Source organism: Zootoca vivipara, chromosome 6 (assembly GCF_965207765.1).
Source record: "Zootoca vivipara chromosome 6, rZooViv2.hap1.1, whole genome shotgun sequence".
Lineage (NCBI taxonomy): Eukaryota > Metazoa > Chordata > Lepidosauria > Squamata > Lacertidae > Zootoca > Zootoca vivipara.
This window is the reverse complement of record NC_142589.1, coordinates 14,242,552-14,253,687: the sequence shown is the minus strand read 5'-3', so window position 1 is coordinate 14,253,687 and position 11,136 is coordinate 14,242,552. Positions and strand designations below refer to the sequence as shown.

General features: G+C 47.9%; 1 long non-coding RNA gene across 2 annotated transcripts in view; it reads right to left on the bottom strand.

Moving 5' to 3' along the window:
• Positions 1–660: 660 nt before the first annotated feature.
• LOC148685257 (uncharacterized) overlaps positions 661–11,136 on the bottom strand; it is a 77,228-nt gene continuing 66,752 nt past the window's right edge. For both annotated transcript variants that reach the window (XR_015950445.1, XR_015950444.1), the window contains exon 3: positions 661–1,450. This is a non-coding gene — a long non-coding RNA (uncharacterized LOC148685257). The remainder of the gene's footprint in view (positions 1,451–11,136) is intronic.

Here is an 11,136-nt window from a genome sequence, read left to right as displayed (position 1 = left end):
CATGTAACCTTCTTTCAGAAGTGTCTTGTGGAGGAAGGGCAAGATAAAAACAAAAGTTATTACCAGTGCTTTCCCCCAGGGGGTATTCAAGGGTACTCTGTATCAGATAATTGGACTGGTCATGTTGTGCAGATGCCTGATGATCGTCTTCCAAAGCAACTACTCTATTCCAAACTTAAAAATGGAAAGCACAATGCTGGTGGTCAACAAAAGAGGTTTAAAGACAAATCTAAAATAAAAGTAGTATAAACACTGACAACTGAGACACACTGGCCTGTGAGTGCTCCAGTTGGAGAACAGCCTTTACCAAAAGTGCCATGGGCTTTGAAGACACTTGAACTCAGGATGCAAGGGAGAAACGTGCTAGGAGGAAGGCACCCTTGGCAAATCCACACCGTGATCAACTCCCGCCCGGAAGCCAATGTCCCCACTGTGGAAGGACGTGTGGATCCAGAATTGGCCTCCACAGTCACTTACGGACTCATTGTTAAAACCGTGTTTATAGAAGAGAATCTTACTCGGCTACGAGTGATCCCCAGCACCTCTTTTTGTTATTGTTAAAAAGTGTAACAACTTCATGGTGAGTACCGGCACCTGTTTTCTAGAAAAGAAAGCACTGGTTATTACTATTATTATGAAGGATAAGAAATCCATAAAGACTTTTGTCATCATAAATCTGGCTTTCTTTCAGGACAAAGAACAAGAGGAAACAGAGTAAAGTAGTAAATAAAGGCTTCTGCTACAGTAAGTCTGGTCACCTTTCAGGTACAAGTCTCTTTGCTCCTTATGCACTCTGCTCCTGTGTGCAGACCCCCCCCCCCGGCTTACCAAGCCAGTCCTTCCACCCCACTCCAAGCTTAATTTCGTTTTTACAAAACAAAGGCTGCCCCCACTCCTTAGCACCACCATCGCATAGCTGAGTTTGGGAGCGGGAGCGCAACGAGGAATGGAAGCTGCCCGGGGGAGGGGCGGCGGAGCGTCGCATGGATGGAAAGATGGATGGATGCTGCGTTCCTCTTCCCCTTCCCAAGAGGTCTTGATGGCGAAGGGGGCGACGACGCTGCTCCTTTACGCGCCGGGGTCAGGTCTCCTCTTGGCCGCCTGGCTCCGCTCCGGCCTGCCCCTCGCAGCCGGCAGTCGCGGGCCTCCCACGTGGAGCCGCCGCCGCCTCTCCTCCGTCTCCTCCTCCTCCGACAGCTGCAGACGGCGCAGCGCAGCGAGACTCCCCCGCTGGCAGATCGATGCCGCTCGCCTTTCATCTGACCGGCGGCGCTCTGGGGAGGGGACGGGGAGGAATCCAGGCTTCCCGGAATCAGCAGCAGCCGCCGAGAGCGAGGGAGGCGAAGCGAGGAGGCAGGAGCCGGCGTTGTTTACTGGCCCGGCGCACTCACAGCCGGGAAGGGAGGGGAGGGAAATGCGGGGAGGAGAGCTGCTCCGGCTCCTTCCCTTCCTACGAAAAGGATCAGAAGAGGAGAAAGAGAGGCGCTGCTAAAACAACAACAACAACAAAACACGCCCAAGCTGCTTCAAGCACAGGAACATAGCAAGGTGTGGGTCTATCCAGCTGGCCGAGGCTCTCCAGGGTTTCAGATAGGGAAACCAATAGCCTGGAGCTAGATTAGAACATGGGAGAAAACAGGATACTGACTTAAACGAAATCAGACCAATGGTACATCTCACTCACACTGGATGGCAGAACATGGGACCTTCTGAATGTGAAGCAGGTGCTCTGCCCCTGAGCTTATGACCTTTCCCCAATGATGGGAGTCCAATAATATTTTGAGCAGCACAGGTTTCTAATTCTTGCCAGCAGGGAGGGACCATGGCTCCCCATATGCTTCAGAATACACACATACAAAATTCCCAGGTTCAGACCAGCACCTCCAGTTTAAGATAGTGGTAAATGATAAAAAAAGAACAGTTGTCCATTACAGAACCTAGGAGAGACTAGACAATACTAAGCTTGATGAACAAATAATCAAACCTGCTATGATCCAATTTCTTGTAGTTTGAACTGTAAATTGTAGATGCTGCTGAAAGCTGTTAGGAGACCCTTATTTCCCTCACAGAACCTCAATTCTCCCAGTGGTCTAACAATAAACCCCTCTTCCCCAGAAACCCTGGGAATTGTAGCTCTGTGAGAAGAACAGAGACCTCCAAACAACTATCAGCACCTTTCATGAACTACAGTTCCCAGGATTCTCTGGGGGAAGCCATGACTGTTTAAAGTGGTATGATACTGTTTAATGTACAGTGGTACCTCTGGTTAAGAACTTAATTTGTTCCGGAGGTCCGTTCTCAATCTGAAACTGTTCTTAACCTGAAGGACCACTTTAGCTAATGGGGCCTCCTGCTGCCGCCGCACCGCCAAAACACAATTTCTGTTCTCATCCTGAAGCAAAGTTCTTAACCTGAGGTACTATTTCTGGGTTAGCGGAGTTTGTAACCTGAAGTGTCTGTAACCTGAGGTACCACTGTATACAGGCAGTGAACATTTCTGTTCTGTTCCTAGCCCCTGTGTGTGTTGGCAGAGTGTGTATAAGTGCTCCCTGGCCCTGTTCTGCTTCTGGGTCCTAAAGGATCCGCACTTCAGCAATTGCACAGCAATTGGACATGTCTAAAATGGGCGCCACTGTAGTACAGAGGGGTTCCTATGTTCCTACGCTGTTCATCTGGCCTAATCTGACCAAGAAAGACATGTTATTAAATTCTTCATAGCAGGTTTAGCAGCTCTTCTTACAGCAGCAGCTTGTTTTCCCTTCACAGGCTTAGTCAGGCATCCCCAAACTTCGGCCCTCCAGATGTTTTGGACTACAATTCCCATCTTCCCCAACCACTGGTCCTGTTAGCTAGGGATCATGGGAGTTGTAGGCCAAAATATCTGGAGGGCCGCAGTTTGGGGATGCCTGGGCTTAGTGAATCAGAAGAACCACATGGCAGGCACATCCATAAATACATCTCCTTCACCCCTTCACCACCTTAAAAAAAAAAATTCACACATGTACACACTAACCACCACACCCTATCTTCCATCAAGCTTGTGTAGCATTTAAAAAGTTCAAAGACATGATAACGGAACAGAAAGTGGTTCATCTCTTATCTCTTGGGTGTCAAGAGTCTGAAGGCTCCTTGCTGTGGGATACCACAGCCTTTTTTAGTGTGCATGTGTGGGTGGAACGAGTAGAAAGGAAAACAATTACAATAAATGTGAAGCAGAAGACCAGAGGCAAACCCCTGGCTGAGACTTCCTTCTTGCTGAGCTGAAAACCAGAAATGCAAAACAGAGGAAGTTAAAAGTGGCTTTTTATCTCCCTAGCCCAAAAGCGGTGTATGTGTGTGTGTGTGTTACGACAATATAAGGGGTAGAACCTGGGGGTGATGATTAGATGGTTTTTATTTTTAGACTTGGCCTTAATCTTGCTTCATAAACAATGCTAGCTAGCGCTTATGCGCTCAATGTAGCCCTCTGATTCTTTTTCTTTCCCATGCGCTTTGGAGATGGGTTTGGTGGAGCTGCCTGCATCACACAGATCACATGTGTAGCATGAGAGAGGGGGGGGAGGGAGCAAAGGAAATGGCATTTACTATGTGTAGAACCATGTTACATAACCATACTCTCATGGCTGCATCCCTCACCAATGCCACAAGAACACTTAAATGGTACACAGCTCAGCTAAAAGAGGGATTGATTTTCCTGAACATTTTGTCCTGTACTGAAAGGCCTCTCCCTGCCCCTTTCAGTGATAAAGGAACATTAAAGGGTTCACCTGTTCAGCAAACATTACAATGAACAGACTTCATTCACCTTTAGTGACACCAGGGGCGTCTTACCCATAGAGGCGCGGGGCGCCAGGGCGCCAAGTTCTGGAGGGTGCCAGGAAAGAGGCGGAGGCTGGACGCAGCGCCTCCCGGCATCAGCTCGCTGCCCTTGCCCGCCTCTGCCATGCCATGCTGAAGCAGTGCCGCACCTGGAGCCTCTGTCTGCCAAGGCCACCGTGGCACGAAGTGGGAAGCTGAGCCTCTGCCTCTTCCCGGCCGGAGGAGCCGCCCTCCAGCTGCTGCCCGCCTCCTCCAGACCCGCCGGCAGTGCCGTCCTCCCTAAAAAAAGTTGACAACTCTGGGAAACGGGGGGGGGGTGCGCCGCCGGAGGGAGCTTTGCACCACAGTGCAGGATATGCTTAAGATGGTCCTGAGTGACACCATCACATTCATTATCTGATCCCTGATTGCCTAGGACAGTGATTCTCAAACTTTGTCCCTGGGCCACACTTTCATAATAAAAATTTGCTCGTGCCACACCAAATTTTGTATTAATCAGAAATATGGGAGGGGGGGGGGAGAGAGATAAACAAATCCTAGCAGTGCTTGATTTCTAACATAGAACACATCTACCTTATAATTTGATCACAGGACTTCCAGAAAATATAAAACAACAGAGCTACATAAGAATATGAATCATTCCCAAATTATAATGATAAACAAGCCTCTTACATATGTACCTTAAGTATGCATACAAACTCCATGAAAGGTGTCAGTTTGCTTTTGCCAGGTCATCACATTTATATTAGGTCTAATTTGGGACAAGCAAACTCTCATCTCCTCATCAAGGCAAAGAAACCTTTCTCTTTTCGGATCTATTATATTCATCAGAGCTGAAAATCCCCATTCACAACATGTCGTGAGAAACTCTAGAACAGCCAATGCTCTTGACGTAAGGCAGGCACCCCATCATCCTTGACCACTGGTCCTGTTAGCTAGGGATGATGGGAGTTGTAGTCCCAAAACATCTGGAAGGCCGAGTTTGGGGATGCCTGATGTAAGGCATGGATACTGTTTCTGGGTGGGTGGGTGTGAGTGGGTGTTCATGTAATCTGGATACTATACTATACTATACTATACTATACTATACTATACTATACTATACTATACTGAACTATTTAAATGCTTCTTTACTTCTCCCTGAATCTTCCTGCTATACTTGCCATCCTCTCTTGCCACACCAGTGTGGAGCACCACACCCTTTGAAAGCCACTGGCCTAGGGCTGTCCTTGTGGCCAGACCAGAAGCATTGCCTTCATTCTAAATTGGCTCTGGACAACACCAAATCCAATGTGGTACATAGCTGTGCAACACTGCCACATTTACTATGTGATCTGTGACCTGAAGCCTCACCCAAGGAGGGAGAAATAAACTCTAGCAAAGAAAAATAATAATAGTGTAGTATCAGCAGCAGAAAAAGAAACGAGTGGCAGCACATAGCTCACAAACACACACCACACAAAGAGAAGTGAGCATTCACACATTTAACCGTTTATTGTTGCAAATGCTCTACTTGGAACCCCAGAATCAAAACAGGTGCACCAGCAACCCTAGCTAAAAGTGTCTCTTTCTTTATGAAGAAAGTTGAAGAGAGAACAGGGGCCTGCATAAACTTGGCAGGCTACCTCCTCTCCCCTTTCATACCAGATTCTTTCTCTCTTTCTCTCTCTAGCCTACAAAGACTCAATTGAAAAGGAAGACTTTTTGTTAAACCCCAGGAGTGAAGCAGCTTGGCAAGAGGAGGATCGGGGGCTGGGGGGGTGCACATTGGGCTGATACCAGGGATCTTGTGGCCTATGGCTGATGCCAACTAAGCCAAGCTCTTTGGGGAATCTGTATGCATCCATCCTTTAAGCCACCTGATGTTCTGTGCCTTAACAGGTGAGGACATTAAGATGGAGCAAATGTAACCCAGTTGGTTTTATGCACCAGGGTTGTAGAGTGTTCTCCCTTCTGAAATACCAGAGGCCCAGTGGTGGAGCTTCATGCTCCAGCACTGGGGGCGGAGAGCAGGCGGGGGCAGGAGAGTGGCACGCGTTCTGGGGGCATGGCGTGCTGCCCGTATGGGTGTGGCACACATTCTGGGGGCGTGGAGCGATGGCACCCTACCGGGATCGTGCTGCCGGGGGCGGCACGCTCCCATCGCCCCCCTCTTCCTACACCCCTGAAGAGCCCCACTGACATTGGCCTTCCACCAGCTCTTGAAGACACACCAGTTTGCCCAAGCCATTCCCCTGATCTCTTGACTTGAGCCTCCAACATTAAATGGTTCTAACTGGTGTTCTGTTTTAGATGTTGCACTGATTCAACGAGCTTGTTTTTTGTAACATGTAGATTCTACTTGTGTATGTTTAATGTTTTGATGAAATTGGTTTATTGTGTGTGATTTTTAATTATGTGAGGGGGTGGTATAGTGAGTTTTATATCTGCAAACTATTTAGAAGACACCTTGGCCATAAAGTGGTGATTATGTTTGTGTGTGATATCTTATTTTGATATGCAAATAGTTAAGATGCCTGTGAATTGGCCAAGCCAGATATAATTATTGGCCAAACCAGGTATAACTATAAATATTGGGATGGGGGGGCAGGGGCTTCTTTTAACGCTTTGTCAGCAGAGCTGACCCTTGCCCACAGTTCCAGCGTCAGCCTCTCTTTGCCCTTCAGATAAACATCAGTGACTCTAAGACAAGCACAATTTACCTGCAGGAGGGTTATACCTTTATTAGGCCCAAATCTATGTCTGTGTTATACCAGGTCATCCCAAGGTTCACAGGGCTATGCAGGAATGTTCCCTGCACAGTCCACATAGAAATCTACCATGCCAGGGAGAATAACTTTATATAGCTGCTCTTTCTTCCTCACCTACTAGCTATCTATGTGCAGTGAGCCTTGCAAATAAATCCAGAAATGTTACTTGCTTTGATAAGCTCAGTTAGCAGTCCCTGTACATGATTTGTGATTTATGGCATGATGGTAGCCTAAAAAGTGGGAGGGGCCAACCAGAGAAGAACGTGCTTTCAGTTACTGTACATGCGGGAGATTAACAGCCAATCCTAACAAATGCATTTCTTTGCTAGTTAGCATGAGAAGGGGCCAAGTCCACAGAGCTGTATTCCTGATAAGCAAACACTCAGGCCATAGAAATACAGTTGGTAGAGAGAGCTGTGTGTGATGTCATTTCCCCTCCTCCTCTGGAGAGGATGGAACATATAGTACTTCCTGTCCCTCTTTCTCTCCTTAATCAGCCATAAAGACAGATATACAGTGGTCCCTCAACTTATGAATTACTCGACATCCGTAGGTTTCGACTTACGAACGGGACAAATGGCTGCACGCTTATGAATTTTTCTACATCCGAACGGAAACCGTTGGCGGTTTTAAATGCAGTTTCCTCGACTTACGAATTTTTCTGAATATTTTTTCCTATGGGAAATCGCGTTTCGACTTACAAACTTTTTGACCTACGAATGTGCATTCGGAACGGATTAAGTTCACAAGTCAAGGGACCACTGTACGCAAGCCTGAGACCGTTTTTATTGTAAATATAAGTATTTTACCTGCGAAGCTTTTACTGCTGCTGTAGCTGAAAACCAATGCAAGACTAATAAGTAATTAAGTTATATTTTAAGCTTGCTTTTCAATATGTTGTCTGATTTCTTTGTTAAATGGAGGAAGAAAGGGGGAAGCTAGCTTACTTCATAATTGGGCTTCATTAAGAGGCTTCACAGCCTTTTCCTACTTGCTTCAATTTTGCTGCTAAGGATGGGACTTTAAAACTTCAACCAACACATGTGGTGGCCTGGGAAGATAAATTGCAATTAATATATCCTCTCTTACCTATTAAAACCCATCCCACAGTACAAACATTCCAGAGTAGCCTGGAGGAACTAATTTACAAACTGGAGCTTATTTTAAAGGAGGAGGGGAGAGACATGTCAGGAGGTTCCCATTAGAAGAAAGCAGGGCTCAACTCTCTGATAAAGGAAACGGGCATCCTGGAGGGGGCACACACATAGAAGTGGTGGGAAATCCAAGGTAAAATGCAGAGAGGAGGATGTCTGCAGAGAGCAATGCTGGAGAGACTTGAAGCATGGACATGAAATATGGTAATGTAACAGCTGTTTAGCACATTAGCCTGTTGGTGTGTGGGCATCAGGCCAAGGACTGCGAAGCTTGAATTGCAGCCCGGGTTGAGCAGAGAGCCATGATCCCTGTGCTCTACCTCTACAGTTGGAGGCAGTCATGCTTCTGAATGCCAGTTGCTAGAAGTCAGAGGAGGCGAAAGAGGGCTCTTCTGCTCAGGTCCTGCTTGTGGGCTTCCCATAAGCATCTGGTTGGCCACTGTGAGAGCAGGATGCTGGACTAGATGAGCTTTTGATCTGATGCAGCAGACTGTTCTTACGCAAACAAAATCTTAAGGGCTGCTTGGAGAAAGTGTTGAGTGTTCCCCTTCCCTGTGTTTACAGCAATTGTGGTTTTGTGTTTTTGTTTCCAGTGCAGCAAGGGGTGCCCCGGTCTCACTGCATCATGAAACCTAGCTGCCACCTACTCAGACTATGTTTCCTGGAACCACTTGAAACCCAACAGATGTTTCCCTTTGTGATGCATGCAAAGCAGAGGTGGGAGGGTTGCTGCTTGGGGTGAGGCAGCCCACGTGTGTGGCTAAGGGATAGCCCCTATTCTCGGGCTTCCCCTTTTGGAACTTCCCTTGTCTCAGAGGGCAGAAGGAAAGGAAGCTGATTTAGGAGAAGAGCTGCAACTCGAGGGCTAGAACAGCTGCTCTGCATGCAGAAGATCCCTGGTCCAATCCCTGGCTTCTCCATTGCTTAAATAATGGAGAGCTGTTGCCAGTAAGTGTGTGATGTGATTCCATGCAAGGCAACTTCTTATATTCCTATGCCTTAAGGCAGGGGTCCCCAAACTAAGGCCCAGGGGCCGGATGAGGCTCAATCACCTTCTCAATCTGGCCCACGGACGGTCCAGGAATCAGCATGTTTTTACATGAGTAGAATATGTCCTTTTCTTTAAAATGCATCTCTGGGTTATTTGTGGGGCCTGCTTGGTGTTTTTACATAGGGTGGAATGTGTCCTTTTCTTTAAAATGCATCTCTGGGTTATTTGCGGGGCATAGGAATTTGTTCTTTTTAAATATATATATATATAGTCTGGCCCTACACAAGGTCTGAGGGACAGTGGACTGGCCCCCTGCTGAAAAAGTTTGCTGACCCCTGCCTTAAGGGAAAGGGAATAACTCAGTAGGAAAACATCTGTCTAGCATGTGGAAGCTGCCAGGTTCAATCCCCAGCATCTCCAGGTAGGGCTTGGAGATACTCCTACCTGAAACCTTGGAGAGCTACTGCCAGTTAGCCCCTCCAAGTGAGTTCCAAAATGTCCCCTTAAAAAGATTCTTTCCCAAGTTTCTCTCATCCCCCAGAATAGAAAAGACCAGACATTTGGTCAATTAAAAATGGTTTACTTACAAACACCTCAAAGGGCAGATTAATGTGCTTCAGAAAGCTGCACAGGCAGTAAAACTTGGCTTAGTTGCAAAGTGGTTAAAGTCAGTGGCGTTCCTACCCCACCTGGTACCGGGGGTGGCACCTGTGCGGCACCTCTTGTGGACTGCGCACGTGCGGCACTCCACGCAGGGTGCATGCGCAGTCCGCACGGCACCCCGTATGGAGTTCGCAGCTCGCAAGAGGTGTCCTGCTCTGCCCAACTCAGGGAGGGAGGGGAGAGCGAGGCAGCGGCTCGTCACCTCCCCAACCCAGCAAGCTAGGTTGCTGGGCTGGGGAGGTGACGAGCACAGTGCCGTAAAAGGACACAGGGCAACGTGGGAGGCTGTGTCCTTTTAGAGCGCTGCACTCATCACCTCCCCAGCCCAGCAAGCTCCGCCTCCGCATGCAGCCCCACCCCGCCCCGCTGGGCTGGCCACTCTGTTGAGTGGCGGATAGCAGCCAGCAGCATTGGGGCGGCCTCTCCGCGATGGCGGCCACGGCGACCGTCGTTGGTGGTGGTGCGGAGGGGCCAGGGTGCGCTGCCCCCCGCAGAGTCGAGCGGCCTGCCCCTATGCCCCCCCATTGCTACACCCCTGGTGAAAGTTCCTAAATATTGAAATAGGAACTCGAGTGGCTTGTGATATCTATGGGGTTTTGCTGGAGCAACCAACTCAAACCTCTTCATAGGATGAGCTTTTTGGATAGACTGGGGTAGAACAAAGGCTTGATTACCTAGTACCTCCCAATGTGAGAGGAAGTGGACATAGCTAAGCCTGGCAGGACAGCTTACTCTATAGTATTAACCCCTTCATGTAATAATTAGACGTAAGCATGTTGGTTACCGTATATGAGGCTGGTTATCCCAAAATCTTAAGTGGGAGAGCCATAGTTCAGTGGTAGAACATCTGCTTTGTATGCAGAAGGTCCCAGGTTCAATATCTGGGTTTAACTGTTGTTGAACCAACATTCCAAACTTGTTCCAGCTCCACATGGAGCAATCATAGAATCATAGAGTTGGAAGAGACCACAAGGGCCATCCAGTCCAACCCCCTGCCAAGCAGGAAACATCATCAAAGCATTCCTGACAGATGGCTGTCAAGCCTCTGCTTAAAGACCTCCAAAGAAGGAGACTCCACCACACTCCTTGGCAGCAAATTCCACTGCCGAACAGCTCTTACTGTCAGGAAGTTCTTCCTAATGTTTAGGTGGAATTTTCTTTCTTGTAGTTTGAATCCGTTGCTCCGTGTCCGCTTCTCTGGAGCAGCAGAAAACAACCTTTCTCCCTCCTCTATATGACATCCTTTTATATATTTGAACATGGCTATCATATCACCCCTTAACCTTCTCTTTTCCAGGCTAAACATACCCAGCTCCCTAAGCCGTTACTCATAAGGCATCGTTTCTAGGCCTTTGACCATTTTGGTTGCCCTCTTCTGGACACATTCCAGCTTATCAGTATCCTTCTTGAACTGTGGTGCCCAGAACTGGACACAGTACTCCAGGTGAGGTCTGACCAGAGCAGAATCCATCCTGAACTCTGACCTTGCCATAAATCTAGTAATTGGCCAAAGCCCTGTTTCAACTGGGATCATTCTTTAGAGAAGAACACTATAGAAGAGAAAAACTGAACACACAGATTTGCTGGTCCATACAGTCAGCAAAGCAGCACATTATCAACCCTGCTGGATTAAACAAGGGTCCATCTAGCACCTCCTCTCTACCAGTGGCCAAGCAGTGGAAGAGGACTCTACCTCAGTGGTAGGGCATGTGCTTTGCACATAAAAAGTCCCAGTTCAATCCCTGGTATATCCAGGTAA